Source organism: Engystomops pustulosus, chromosome 2, assembly GCF_040894005.1.
Source record: "Engystomops pustulosus chromosome 2, aEngPut4.maternal, whole genome shotgun sequence".
NCBI lineage: Eukaryota > Metazoa > Chordata > Amphibia > Anura > Leptodactylidae > Engystomops > Engystomops pustulosus.
The window spans coordinates 249,922,515-249,939,112 of NC_092412.1; positions in this window are offsets into that span (position 1 = coordinate 249,922,515).

The window sequence follows — 16,598 nt, forward strand, 5'->3', positions numbered from 1 at the left end:
AGACTGTGCAGAGACACGCCCTGTTGTCATTTTATCTGTATATTTTTAGTTGAAATAAAGGTAACGCAAGAAAATACAATTAAGAGAGAATAGACAGAGGTGAGGGGTCTCATTAAGGGGGTGTCAGAATTCTGAAAAATCTGTTACAATGGGGCAGATTTACTTACCCGGTCCATTCGCGATCCAGCGGCGCCTTCTCTGCGCTGGATTCGGGTCCGGCCGGGATTCATTAAGGTAGTTCCTCCGCCGTCCACCAGGTGGCACTGCTGCGCTGGAAAGCATCGGAACGCGCTGGAGTTCACCGAGCCGGGCTGAGTGAAGGTAAGTGCAAGCTCCGCGACAGATTTTTAGTTTTAAATGCGGCAGTTTTTCCGAATCCATCGGGTTTTCGTTCGGCCACGCCCCCCGATTTCCGTCGCGTGCATGCCGTGGCTGATGCGCCACAATCCGATCGCGTGCGCAAAAATCCCGGGGCAATTAAGGGGAAATCGGCGCAAATCGGAAATATTCGGGTAACACGTCGGGAAAACGTGAATCGGGCCCTTAGTAAATGACCCCCAATGTGTACATTACTTCCATAGAATTCCGAGTATTCCCGCCTCCCGTTCCCCCGGACTATGCTGGATGATATATCCGGAGTAATAGTGGAATAGTCATGGCCTCCGCCTCTGGCTGTGGGTAGTGAAGCCTGCGGGGAGATAGTCTGTAATAACACATATATATTCGGCTTTCAGTTGCTTAGTAACCAGAGGACCCATTCATGTTTCCAAAGATAACGGAAATGTCAAAAAACAGATTCCAGCGACCTGGAAAGGCGGAGGTGGAAGGTAGAGGTCACAGGCGGCAGGATGACGACACCGCAGGATACCCATTTAAATTTACAAAACCTGCTCAATTTTAATTTAGTTGTATATTCGCCTCCTGTATGTGATATTAATAGCTGTGACAAAACATCTTATTGTTGTCTCTTAAAGGAACACTCCAGACAAGACTGAGGGTCTCCATTATTACAGTCTCCCCCTATAGACTTCTCCTTGCTGTTTCTATCACAGATCTTCCTGTATGACGGACTGTACCACGAAAGATCTGCAGGGGTGGCCATAGTAACTATCACAGTTACTAATAATGATCAGGCAGGTTCCTGTCACACAGTTGCATATAGGCTCAGTCTCCCTGACTGTATACTTATGATTTAGAGAATCTGGAGGGAGAGAATTATCACAGGGCTCCTCGATCCTCTGTCTCTAGATGGTCATGTGTTGAGGCATCATGGGATTGATAGCAAGCGGTTTGTTTCAGCAACGACAATGTTGCCGTCTATTTTCATGGTGGTTTAGGACAAGGAAGTGGTTACATTGGTTTCGCATGGTTAAAATATTGATTATCTATTCTGTAATGCTGTACATTATATAGTGGCTGCCCCTGGTATCACAGATCACGGTGCTGTACATTATATAGTGGCTGCCCCTGGTATCACAGATCACAGTGCTGTACATTATATAGTGGCTGCCCCTGGTATCACAGATCACAGTGCTGTACATTATATAGTGGCCGCCCTCGGTATCACAGATCACAGCGCTGTACATTATATAGTGGCCGCCCTCGGTATCACAGATCACAGTGCTGTACATTATATAGTGGCCGCCCCCGGTATCACAGATCACAGTGCTGTACATTATATAGTGTCTGCCCTCGGTATCACAGATCACAGTGCTGTACATTATATAGTGGCTGCTCTCGGTATCACAGATCACAGTGCTGTACATTATATAGTGGCCGCCCTCGGTATCACAGATCACAGTGCTGTACATTATATAGTGGCCGCCCCCGGTATCACAGCTCACAGTGCTGTACATTATATAGTGGCCGCCCTCGGTATCACAGATCACAGTGCTGTACATTATATAGTGGCCGCCCTCGGTATCACAGATCACAGTGCTGTACATTATATAGTGGCCGCCCCCGGTATCACAGCTCACAGTGCTGTACATTATATAGTGTCTGCCCTCGGTATCACAGATCACAGTGCTGTACATTATATAGTGTCTGCCCTCGGTATCACAGATCACAGTGCTGTACATTATATAGTGGCCGCCCCCGGTATCACAGATCACAGTGCTGTACATTATATAGTGGCTGCCCCCGGTATCACAGATCACAGTGCTGTACATTATATAATGTCTGCCCTCGGTATCACAGCTCACAGTGCTGTACATTATATAGTGGCCGCCCTCGGTATCACAGCTCACAGTGCTGTACATTATATAGTGGCCGCCCTCGGTATTACAGATCACAGTGCTGTACATTATATAGTGGCTGCCCCCGGTATCACAGCTCACAGTGCTGTACATTATATAGTGTCTGCCCTCGGTATCACAGATCACAGTGCTGTACATTATATAGTGTCTGCCCCCGGTATTACAGATCACAGTGCTGTACATTATATAGTGGCCGCCCTCGGTATTACAGATCACAGTGCTGTACATTATATAGTGGCTGCCCTCGGTATCACAGATCACAGTGCTGTACATTATATAGTGGCTGCCCCGGTATCACAGATCACAGTGCTGTACATTATATAGTGTCTGCCCTCGGTATCACAGATCACAGTGCTGTACATTATATAGTGGCCGTCCCCGGTATCACAGATCACAGTGCTGTACATTATATAGTGGCCGCCCTCGGTATCACAGATCACAGTGCTGTACATTATATAGTGGCCGCCCTCGGTATCACAGATCACAGTGCTGTACATTATATAGTGGCCGCCCTCGGTATCACAGATCACAGTGCTGTACATTATATAGTGGCCGCCCCCGGTATCACAGATCACAGTGCTGTACATTATATAGTGGCCGCCCTCAGTATTACAGGTCACAGTGCTGTACATTATATAGTGGCCGCCCTCGGTATCACAGATCACAGTGCTGTACATTATATAGTGGCCGCCCTCGGTATCACAGATCACAGTGCTGTACATTATATAGTGGCCGCCCCCGGTATCACAGCTCACAGTGCTGTACATTATATAGTGGCTGCCCTCGGTATCACAGATCACAGTGCTGTACATTATATAGTGGCTGCCCCGGTATCACAGATCACAGTGCTGTACATTATATAGTGGCCGCCCCCGGTATCACAGCTCACAGTGCTGTACATTATATAGTGAGCGCCCCCGGTATCACAGATCACAGTGCTGTACATTTTATAGTGGCCGCCCCCGGTATCACAGATCACAGTGCTGTACATTATTTAGTGGCTGCCCTTGGTATCACAGATCACAGTGCTGTACATTATATAGTGGCCGCCCTCGGTATCACAGATCACAGTGCTGTACATTATATAGTGGCTGCCCTCGGTATCACAGCTCCCAGTGCTGTACATTATATAGTGGCCGCCCCCGGTATCACAGCTCACAGTGCTGTACATTATATAGTGGCTGCCCTCGGTATCACAGATCACAGTGCTGTACATTATATAGTGGCCGCCCTCGGTATCACAGATCACAGTGCTGTACATTATATAGTGGCCGCCCTCGGTATCACAGATCACAGTGCTGTACATTATATAGTGGCCGCCCCCGGTATCACAGATCACAGTGCTGTACATTATATAGTGGCTGCCCTCGGTATCACAGATCACAGTGCTGTACATTATATAGTGGCCGCCCCCGGTATCACAGATCACAGTGCTGTACATTATATAGTGGCCGCCCTCGTATTACAGATCACAGTGCTGTACATTATATAGTGGCCGCCCTCGGTATCACAGATCACAGTGCTGTACATTATATAGTGTCTGCCCTCGGTATTACAGATCACAGTGCTGTACATTATATAGTGGCTGCCCTTGGTATCACAGATCACAGTGCTGTACATTATATAGTGACCGCCCTCGGTATCACAGATCACAGTGCTGTACATTATATAGTGACCGCCCCCGGTATCACAGATCACAGTGCTGTACATTATATAGTGGCCGCCCTCGGTATCACAGATCACAGTGCTGTACATTATATAGTGGCCGCCCTCGGTATCACAGCTCACAGTGCTGTACATTATATAGTGGCCGCCCTCGGTATCGCAGATCACAGTGCTGTACATTATATAGTGGCTGCCCTCGGTATCACAGATCACAGTGCTGTACATTATATAGTGGCTGCCCTCGGTATCACAGATCACAGTGCTGTACATTATATAGTGGCCGCCCCCGGTATCACAGATCACAGTGCTGTACATTATATAGTGGCCGCCCCCGGTATCACAGATCACATTGCTGTACATTATATAGTGGCCGCCCCTCGGTATCACAGATCACAGTGCTGTACATTATATAGTGGCCGCCCTCGGTATCACAGCTCACAGTGCTGTACATTATATAGTGGCCGCCCTCAGTATCACAGATCACAGTGCTGTACATTATATAGTGGGTGTCCTCGGTATCACAGATCACAGTGCTGTACATTATATAGTGGCCGCCCTCGGTATCACAGATCACAGTGCTGTACATTATATAGTGGCCGCCCTCGGTATCACAGCTCACAGTGCTGTACATTATATAGTGGCCGCCCTCGGTATCACAGCTCACAGTGCTGTACATTATATAGTGGCCGCCCTCGGTATTACAGATCACAGTGCTGTACATTATATAGTGGCTGCCCCCGGTATCACAGCTCACAGTGCTGTACATTATATAGTGTCTGCCCTCGGTATCACAGATCACAGTGCTGTACATTATATAGTGTCTGCCCCCGGTATTACAGATCACAGTGCTGTACATTATATAGTGGCCGCCCTCGGTATTACAGATCACAGTGCTGTACATTATATAGTGGCTGCCCTCGGTATCACAGATCACAGTGCTGTACATTATATAGTGGCTGCCCCGGTATCACAGATCACAGTGCTGTACATTATATAGTGTCTGCCCTCGGTATCACAGATCACAGTGCTGTACATTATATAGTGGCCGTCCCCGGTATCACAGATCACAGTGCTGTACATTATATAGTGGCCGCCCTCGGTATCACAGATCACAGTGCTGTACATTATATAGTGGCCACCCTCAGTATCACAGATCACAGTGCTGTACATTATATAGTGACCGCCCTCGGTATCACAGCTCACAGTGCTGTACATTATATAGTGGCCACCCTCAGTATCACAGATCACAGTGCTGTACATTATATAGTGGCCGCCCTCGGTATCACAGATCACAGTGCTGTACATTATATAGTGGCCGCCCTCGGTATCACAGATCACAGTGCTGTACATTATATAGTGGCCACCCTCAGTATCACAGATCACAGTGCTGTACATTATATAGTGGCCGCCCTCGGTATCACAGATCACAGTGCTGTACATTATATAGTGGCCGCCCTCGGTATCACAGATCACAGTGCTGTACATTATATAGTGGCCGCCCTCGGTATCACAGATCACAGTGCTGTACATTATATAGTGGCCGCCCTCGGTATCACAGATCACAGTGCTGTACATTATATAGTGGCCGCCCTCGGTATCACAGATCACAGTGCTGTACATTATATAGTGGCCGCCCTCGGTATCACAGCTCCCAGTGCTGTACATTATATAGTGGCCGCCCCCGGTATCACAGCTCACAGTGCTGTACATTATATAGTGGCTGCCCTCGGTATCACAGATCACAGTGCTGTACATTATATAGTGGCTGCCCCGGTATCACAGATCACAGTGCTGTACATTATATAGTGTCTGCCCTCGGTATCACAGATCACAGTGCTGTACATTATATAGTGGCCGCCCTCGGTATCACAGATCACAGTGCTGTACATTATATAGTGGCTGCCCCGGTATCACAGATCACAGTGCTGTACATTATATAGTGGCCGCCCCCGGTATCACAGATCACAGTGCTGTACATTATATAGTGGCTGCCCCCGGTATCACAGATCACAGTGCTGTACATTATATAGTGTCTGCCCTCGGTATCACAGATCACAGTGCTGTACATTATATAGTGGCCGCCCTCGGTATCACAGATCACAGTGCTGTACATTATATAGTGGCTGCCCCGGTATCACAGATCACAGTGCTGTACATTATATAGTGGCCGCCCCCGGTATCACAGATCACAGTGCTGTACATTATATAGTGTCTGCCCTCGGTATCACAGATCACAGTGCTGTACATTATACAGTGGCCGCCCTTGGTATCACAGATCACAGTGCTGTACATTATATAGTGGCCGCCCTCGGTATCACAGATCACAGTGCTGTACATTATATAGTGGCCGCCCTCGGTATCACAGATCACAGTGCTGTACATTATATAGTGGCCGCCCCCGGTATCACAGATCACAGTGCTGTACATTATATAGTGTCTGCCCTCGGTATCACAGATCACAGTGCTGTACATTATATAGTGGCCGCCCTCGGTATTACAGATCACAGTGCTGTACATTATATAGTGGCCGTCCCCGGTATCACAGATCACAGTGCTGTACATTATATAGTGGCCGCCCTCGGTATCACAGATCACAGTGCTGTACATTATATAGTGGCCGCCCCGGGTATCACAGATCACAGTGCTGTACATTATATAGTGGCCGCCCTCAGTATTACAGGTCACAGTGCTGTACATTATATAGTGGCCGCCCTCGGTATCACAGATCACAGTGCTGTACATTATATAGTGGCCGCCCCCGGTATCACAGATCACAGTGCTGTACATTATATAGTGGCCGCCCCCGGTATCACAGCTCACAGTGCTGTACATTATATAGTGAGCGCCCCCGGTATCACAGATCACAGTGCTGTACATTATATAGTGGCCGCCCCCGGTATCACAGATCACAGTGCTGTACATTATTTAGTGGCTGCCCTTGGTATCACAGATCACAGTGCTGTACATTATATAGTGGCCGCCCTCGGTATCACAGATCACAGTGCTGTACATTATATAGTGGCTGCCCTCGGTATCACAGCTCCCAGTGCTGTACATTATATAGTGGCCGCCCCCGGTATCACAGCTCACAGTGCTGTACATTATATAGTGGCTGCCCTCGGTATCACAGATCACAGTGCTGTACATTATATAGTGGCCGCCCTCGGTATCACAGATCACAGTGCTGTACATTATATAGTGGCCGCCCCCGGTATCACAGATCACAGTGCTGTACATTATATAGTGGCCGCCCTCGTATTACAGATCACAGTGCTGTACATTATATAGTGGCCGCCCTCGGTATCACAGATCACAGTGCTGTACATTATATAGTGTCTGCCCTCGGTATTACAGATCACAGTGCTGTACATTATATAGTGGCCTCCCTCGGTATTACAGATCACAGTGCTGTACATTATATAGTGGCTGCTCTCGGTATCACTGATCACAGTGCTGTACATTATATAGTGGCCGCCCCCGATATCACAGATCACAGTGCTGTACATTATATAGTGGCCGCCCTCGGTATCACAGATCACAGTGCTGTACATTATATAGTGGCCGCCCTCAGTATTACAGCTCACAGTGCTGTACATTATACAGTGGCCGCCCTTGGTATCACAGATCACAGTGCTGTACATTATATAGTGGCCGCCCTCGGTATCACAGATCACAGTGCTGTACATTATATAGTGGCTGCCCTTGGTATCACAGATCACAGTGCTGTACATTATATAGTGGCCGCCCTCGGTATCACAGATCACAGTGCTGTACATTATATAGTGACCGCCCTCGTATTACAGATCACAGTGCTGTACATTATATAGTGGCCGCCCCCGGTATCACAGATCACAGTGCTGTACATTATATAGTGGCCGCCCTCGGTATCACAGATCACAGTGCTGTACATTATATAGTGGCCGCCCTCGGTATCACAGCTCACAGTGCTGTACATTATATAGTGGCCGCCCTCGGTATCGCAGATCACAGTGCTGTACATTATATAGTGGCTGCCCTCGGTATCACAGATCACAGTGCTGTACATTATATAGTGGCTGCCCTCGGTATCTCAGATCACAGTGCTGTACATTATATAGTGGCCGCCCCCGGTATCACAGATCACAGTGCTGTACATTATATAGTGGCCGCCCCCGGTATCACAGATCACAGTGCTGTACATTATATAGTGGCCGCCCCTCGGTATCACAGATCACAGTGCTGTACATTATATAGTGGCCGCCCTCGGTATCACAGATCACAGTGCTGTACATTATATAGTGGCCGCCCTCGGTATCACAGATCACAGTGCTGTACATTATATAGTGGCCGCCCTCGGTATCACAGATCACAGTGCTGTACATTATATAGTGGCCGCCCCCGGTATCACAGATCACAGTGCTGTACATTATATAGTGGCCGCCCCTCGGTATCACAGATCACAGTGCTGTACATTATATAGTGGCCGCCCTCGGTATCACAGATCACAGTGCTGTACATTATATAGTGGCCGCCCTCGGTATCACAGATCACAGTGCTGTACATTATATAGTGGCCGCCCTCGGTATCACAGATCACAGTGCTGTACATTATATAGTGGCTGCCCTCGGTATCACAGCTCCCAGTGCTGTACATTATATAGTGGCCGCCCCCGGTATCACAGCTCACAGTGCTGTACATTATATAGTGGCTGCCCTCGGTATCACAGATCACAGTGCTGTACATTATATAGTGGCTGCCCTCGGTATCACAGATCACAGTGCTGTACATTATATAGTGGCTGCCCCCGGTATCACAGATCACAGTGCTGTACATTATATAGTGGCTGCCCCGGTATCACAGATCACAGTGCTGTACATTATATAGTGTCTGCCCTCGGTATCACAGATCACAGTGCTGTACATTATATAGTGGCCGCCCTCGGTATCACAGATCACAGTGCTGTACATTATATAGTGGCCTCCCTCGGTATTACAGATCACAGTGCTGTACATTATATAGTGGCCGCCCTCGGTATCACAGATCACAGTGCTGTACATTATATAGTGGCTGCCCCGGTATCACAGATCACAGTGCTGTACATTATATAGTGGCCTCCCTCGGTATCACAGATCACAGTGCTGTACATTATATAGTGGCCGCCCTCTGTATCACAGATCACAGTGCTGTACATTATATAGTGGCCGCCCTCGGTATCACAGATCACAGTGCTGTACATTATATAGTGGCTGCCCCCGGTATCACAGATCACAGTGCTGTACATTATATAGTGGCCGCCCTCAGTATCACAGCTCACAGTGCTGTACATTATATAGTGGCCGCCCTCTGTATCACAGATCACAGTGCTGTACATTATATAGTGGCTGCCCCCGGTATTACAGATCACAGTGCTGTACATTATATAGTGGCCGCCCTCGTATTACAGATCACAGTGCTGTACATTATATAGTGGCTGCCCCCGGTATCACAGCTCACAGTGCTGTACATTATATAGTGGCTGCCCCCGGTATCACAGCTCACAGTGCCGTACATTATATAGTGGCTGCCCTCGGTATCACAGATCACAGTGCTGTACATTATATAGTGTCTGCCCCCGGTATTACAGATCACAGTGCTGTACATTATATAATGTCTGCCCTCGGTATCACAGATCACAGTGCTGTACATTATATAGTGTCTGCCCTCGGTATCACAGATCACAGTGCTGTACATTATATAGTGGCCGCCCTCGGTATCACAGATCACAGTGCTGTACATTATATAGTGGCCGCCCTCGGTATCACAGATCACAGTGCTGTACATTATATAGTGACCGCCCTCGGTATCACAGATCACAGTGCTGTACATTATATAGTGGCCGCCCTCGGTATCACAGCTCACAGTGCTGTACATTATATAGTGACCGCCCTCGGTATCACAGCTCACAGTGCTGTACATTATATAGTGGCCGCCCTCGGTATCACAGATCACAGTGCTGGACATTATATAGTGGCCGCCCTCGGTATCACAGATCACAGTGCTGTACATTATATAGTGTCTGCCCCCGGTATCACAGATCACAGTGCTGTACATTATATAGTGGCCGCCCTCGGTATTACAGATCACAGTGCTGTACATTATATAGTGTCTGCCCCCGGTATCACAGATCACAGTGCTGTACATTATATAGTGTCTGCCCCCGGTATCACAGATCACAGTGCTGTACATTATATAGTGGCCGCCCCTCGGTATCACAGATCACAGTGCTGTACATTATATAGTGGCTGCTCTCGGTATCACAGATCACAGTGCTGTACATTATATAGTGTCTGCCCCCGGTATCACAGATCACAGTGCTGTACATTATATAGTGTCTGCCCCCGGTATCACAGATCACAGTGCTGTACATTATATAGTGGCCGCCCCTCGGTATCACAGATCACAGTGCTGTACATTATATAGTGGCCGCCCTCGGTATCACAGATCACAGTGCTGTACATTATATAGTGGCTGCCCCCGGTATCACAGATCACAGTGCTGTACATTATATAGTGGCCGCCCCCGGTATCACAGCTCACAGTGCTGTACATTATATAGTGGCCGCCCTCGGTATCACAGATCACAGTGCTGTACATTATATAGTGGCTGCCCTCGGTATCACAGATCACAGTGCTGTACATTATATAGTGGCTGCCCTCGGTATTACAGATCACAGTGCTGTACATTATATAGTGGCTGCCCTCGGTATCACAGATCACAGTGCTGTACATTATATAGTGGCTGCTCTCGGTATCACAGATCACAGTGCTGTACATTATATAGTGGCCGCCCTCGGTATCACAGATCACAGTGCTGTACATTATATAGTGGCTGCCCTCGGTATCACAGATCACAGTGCTGTACATTATATAGTGGCTGCCCCGGTATCACAGATCACAGTGCTGTACATTATATAGTGTCTGCCCTCGGTATCACAGATCACAGTGCTGTACATTATATAGTGGCCGTCCCCGGTATCACAGATCACAGTGCTGTACATTATATAGTGTCTGCCCCCGGTATTACAGATCACAGTGCTGTACATTATATAGTGGCCGCCCTCGGTATCACAGATCACAGTGCTGTACATTATATAGTGGCTGCTCTCGGTATCACAGATCACAGTGCTGTACATTATATAGTGGCTGCCCTCGGTATCACAGATCACAGTGCTGTACATTATATAGTGTCTGCCCTCGGTATCACAGATCACAGTGCTGTACATTATATAGTGGCCGCCCTCGGTATCACAGCTCACAGTGCTGTACATTATATAGTGGCCGCCCCCGGTATCGCAGATCACAGTGCTGTACATTATATAGTGGCTGCCCCCGGTATCACAGATCACAGTGCTGTACATTATATAGTGGCTGCCCTCGGTATCACAGATCACAGTGCTGTACATTATATAGTGGCCGCCCCCGGTATCGCAGATCACAGTGCTGTACATTATATAGTGGCTGCCCCCGGTATCACAGATCACAGTGCTGTACATTATATAGTGGCCGCCCTCGGTATCACAGATCACAGTGCTGTACATTATATAGTGGCTGCCCCCGGTATTACAGATCACAGTGCTGTACATTATATAGTGGCCGCCCCCGGTATCACAGATCACAGTGCTGTACATTATATAGTGGCCGCCCTCAGTATCACAGATCACAGTGCTGTACATTATATAGTGGCCGCCCTCGGTATCACAGATCACAGTGCTGTACATTATATAGTGGCTGCCCTCGGTATCACAGATCACAGTGCTGTACATTATATAGTGGCTGCCCCGGTATCACAGATCACAGTGCTGTACATTATATAGTGGATGAATTATTATGTTAAACGCATGGAACGTCTGTAGCCCTGTTGGTCTAGGACAAAAAAACTGGCTGTATATTTAGTCATCAAGAAAAGGTAAAAAATAAATGTATGTATCCCTGGTGGTCTAGGGCCGCTTTTAGGATGGTTTCTATGTCCCTGGTGTCTTTATGTGTCCCTGGTGGTGTAGGGCTGGTAAGGGTATAATATATGGACCCCTGGTGGTCTTGAGCTGGTAAGGGTATAATTTTTGTGTCTCGGGTGGTCTAAGGCGGGGAAGGATACAATATATGTGTCCCTGGTGGTGTAGGGCGGGTAAGGATATAATATATTTGTCCCTGATGGTCTAAGACTGGTAAGGGTATAATATATGTTTCCCTGGTGGTCTAGCGCTGGAAAGGGTATAATATATGTGTCCCATTCTTCTCCTGGTGGTCTAGGGCTGGTAAGGGTGTAATATATGTGTCCCTGGTGGTCTAGGGCTGGTAAGGGTATAGTATATATGTCCCTGGTGGTCTAGGGCTGGTAAGGATATAGTATATATGTCCCTGGTGGTCTAGGGCTGGTAAGGGTATAGTATATATGTCCCTGGTGGTCTAGGGCTGGTAAGGATATAGTATATATGTCCGTGGTGGTCTAGGGCTGGTAAGGATATAATATATGTGTCCCTGGTGGTCTAGGGCTGGTAAGGGTATAGTATATATGTCCCTGGTGGTCTAGGGCTGGTAAGGATATAGTATATATGTCCGTGGTGGTCTAGGGCTGGTAAGGATATAATATATGTGTCCCTGGTGGTCTAGGGCTGGTAAGGGTATAGTATATTTGTCCCTGGTGGTCTAGGGCTGGTAAGGATATAGTATATATGTCCGTGGTGGTCTAGGGCTGGTAAGGATATAATATATGTGTCCCTGGTGGTCTAGGGCTGGTAAGGGTATAGTATATATGTCCCTGGTGGTCTAGGGCTGGTAAGGATATAGTATATATGTCCCTGGTGGTCTAGGGCTGGTAAGGATGTAGTATATGTGTCACTGGTGGTCTAGGGCTGGTAAGGATATAGTATATGTGTCCCTGGTGGTCTAGGGCTGGTAAGGAGATAGTATATGTGTCCCTGGTGGTCTATAGCCGTAAGGGTATAATATATGTCTCTAGAACCGCACACTTTTTGGATTGGGGCAGGTGTGAGGTTTCTATACTCTCCCCCTGTATAATATGGATGGTGCGGGGTAATGTTGCAGGGTGGGCCGCCCCTGCGCCCTGCGGAGCCTCCATCGTCATCACACTGACCGTACGCCGCGCCGGATCACTGTTGCCAGGGTAACCCAGGCTGGTCCAGCGGCTGACAGGAATACCAAGACCCTGCGATGTGAGCGGCGGCGGGGGCTGCTATACGAGCAGAAGACCCCCCTACAGTGCTGCCATATAAATGATGCCAGATGTCAGTCACATATAAAAGCATAAAAAAAACGGCTGATAACGGGGAACAATGGCTCATAGACATGCACCTTATAGACATAACATCTGGGACTGAGGGACAGCACCTCCTATCTGGGACTGTCCTGCAGAATCTGGGATAATTGGGGGATATGAGTTACATATAGAGCAGGTGCAGCCATAACAGCGTAAGGACACTGCACCTAAATAATCTATATGGCCCAGCTCCTGGCTGACACCAGAGAGTTATAGCACAAATACAGTGTGCAGGGACCCAGTGCCTAAGGGGGTACCAGACCTCAGTATAGGGCCATAGCAGGTGGGGGTCCTGCATGTTATATAGTAATGCCCCCCTGTCCTGTGAATGGCATCTATGGTGGGTGGGGGGCTCCACTATTCTATACATGATACTGCAGCGGAGCCGCAGCGCAGAGCCCCAGCACATGGTAATCCTGATAGTACAGCGCCCTCTGCTGGTATAACCTGGCATCTCCATTTTTAGGCCACTAATGATAATTCCTTTATTTATATAGCGCTCACATATTCCGCAGCGCTGCACAGAGTTTACCAAATCAGTCCCTGTCCCCATGGGGCTCTCAATCTAATCATCCTACCAGTATGTTTCGCAGTGTAGGAGGAAATCGGAGGACCCGGACGATACAATCTGATTATATATTTTAATACATTAGAGATTTTTAGATGCAGGTGCAACACCCTCGCCGATGCAAGGCGAGGGAGTGTTTGCGAATACGCCCCACCTGCATGTAGCCACATTACACTACATGGTCCTTATAGGACATAGGGGATATTGCAGTGGTGAATCCTGCCTGGCAAGGCAGAAGTTAATTTGTGTATGATGCAAGATTTGTATAAATCTATCATCCAATGTCTTGTGTTACATCCTGTCCTCTGTAAGCTGAGATGTGATTGGAGGAGCAGCCACCACCTGACCAGAGGAGTTACAAAACCCCTGGCCAGGAATGTTCTAGAGAGCAGTCTCTCCCAGGAGGGAGAAGAGACCAGTCCTGGTCAGACCTGAGGGTCTGCAGGACATCAGCTAGAGTTTAGATTTAGCCTAGCTCAGGTCAGAAGAAGCAGACTGGGTTATCCCAGTCCAGACTCTATTCAGCCAACATACCAGATAAGAGCAGGAAGAGCCTAGCCCCTGCCTCTGAAGAGTGGAGCTAATAGATTAGAGTTAGTGAGGAAAGGGGTATCATCCTACCTTCAAGGGTGATACCTGAAGCACTCCAGGACAAGCTGAAGCTTCCTATTAGGACACAGCTACCTCCCAGCCTGCCCTCTGCATCCAGGCTGGCGATCTACATCCTGTGGCTCCCTCCAAAAGCATCTCAGCACTCCATCACTCTGTTAAAGGCACGTTGCTGAAGTTCCTGTCGGTTCCAATAAAGAACTGTAAGTGTTTCTGTTCAACCTCTGCCTCAGTCTGGTCCCTGCTACTACGGCTGCCATCATCACGGGCACCCTGTCCACCACACAGAGACTCATACTCTAGACACCAAAGGGTTGCCCCAGGGAGATCTGCTATAGCAGCCTCTCCCTCATCATTTCTTGTCAACACCACCCTGCTGGAGACCTGCCAGGCTGTAGGACAGCCCTCCGGTTCCCCATACCAAGCACCGTGACACAAGCGTGCTTAGGCCGCAACCGCCAGCCACTCAGGTACTGCGGGCCCCGGCTGACTCCAGGCCCCGAGAAAAAGCTAGGCCCCGGTGGGGGATGTTGCACAGGGACATCAAATATTTTCTATATTGCATAAAGTTGAGTCTGGAAAATTTAAATGATAAATCACATAGGAATTCTGGGAAAGCCAGGATGGGAGTTAGTGGTCATATTGGTTGTCACCCAGCTTTTCTGGCCTCCTGAATTATAGCCAAAGTAAGACGCAGAGTAATAATGTAACATCATTCAGGAGCCTGGAAAAGCAGAGTAACAAGACGCAGAGTAATACTGTAACATCATTCAGGGGCCTGGAAAAGCAGAGTAACAAGTCCTATAAAAACTGCTGGTAATATACCGGGACAGAAGACACATTTATCAATTAGACGCCAGAATTTATGACTGGTGAGGTCAGGGGTTGTCACCCAGCTTTCCCAGACTCCTGACTCTTCCTTGCAATATAAGAAGAAGAAGAGCAGAATTACAACAATTTCCATTCAAAAGATCTGGTGGTCATTTGGCCGTCACCCAGCTTTCCCATGGTCCTGGGTAGGACAATGCAGGGACATGACTTTCCAGATGGAGAGAAGTCACAGCAGTCCTGGAGACACCGGACATGAAAGCTGCGAATCCCTTTGAAGACGGCAGAGCGCGGCGCTCTCTCCGGGGACACTGATTCCTGGAGGTCACCACTGGCTCCATGCCAAGGACACATCTATATAATGTGCCCAATCCCTACCGGATTTACCCACTGATACCTTATGCATCTCATCAATCATTTGATGATTGTTCATTCTAGATCCTTTAAAGGGGGATGCTTCACCTCCTCCACCAACTCCGACTCTTTACATCCTATAAAATGGCTCGCTCCACTGATTCATGGCACCGTTGGAATTTTTTCCATAGCCTCCACCATTCCGGAGCAATCAGTCTCATAAATTTTGGGGTCCAGTAGACCAATTAGACTGTCTATACCAGTGATGGCGAACCTTGTAGCGACCGAGTGCCCAAACTGCATCCCCAAACCCTCATTTATCGCGAGGTGCCAACCAAAAATTAAAATGGTAACTTATTGCTGCCTGTTTTTCAACAACGTTCAATCAAACTGGCCTCCTGAGGACACCAACATAGTAGAAAGTAGGGAAAATTTGCATCATTTTAGCTTCTTTCCAGTGTCCCTCTGTACACAGAGAATTGTGGGGCCAGCAGGAGGTCATCCAAAGATAATTAGGCCCTGTCTAAACATTCTCCCTCTTCCTACAGTCCCATGTATGTCACTTTAAAATATCACAGAAAACAGCATCTTTGCTTCCAAGTTGCTTGGAACTGCAGGAAGATTCTTTGAGTCCTGTCTGGTGTGCTGGGGCGATGGCCCGGGTGCCCACAGAAAGGGCTCGGAGTGCCGCCTCTGGCACCCGTGCCATAGGTTCGCCACCACTGGTCTATACTGTCAGGTGGGCGGTGCCAGGTTCTCTGCTCTAAACCAGGACTGCCCACTTGTCGGTGGAGAAAGTAATTAGCATATTGAATACCTAAACTATCAGACCTGAATGCTTAGGAACCTGGAAAAAATTCCAACTGGGAAGCAGCACGTTTTAATGGAGAGTTGGTGAAGGTGTTGAGTCCACCATCACTTCCACCAACTCCGACTCTTCTGATTCGGCTCCATTGATTTTGGTTCAGTTGAAACTTTTTCTCTTGTTCTCATCAGGTTCCCAAGCAATTGGAGCGGCACCT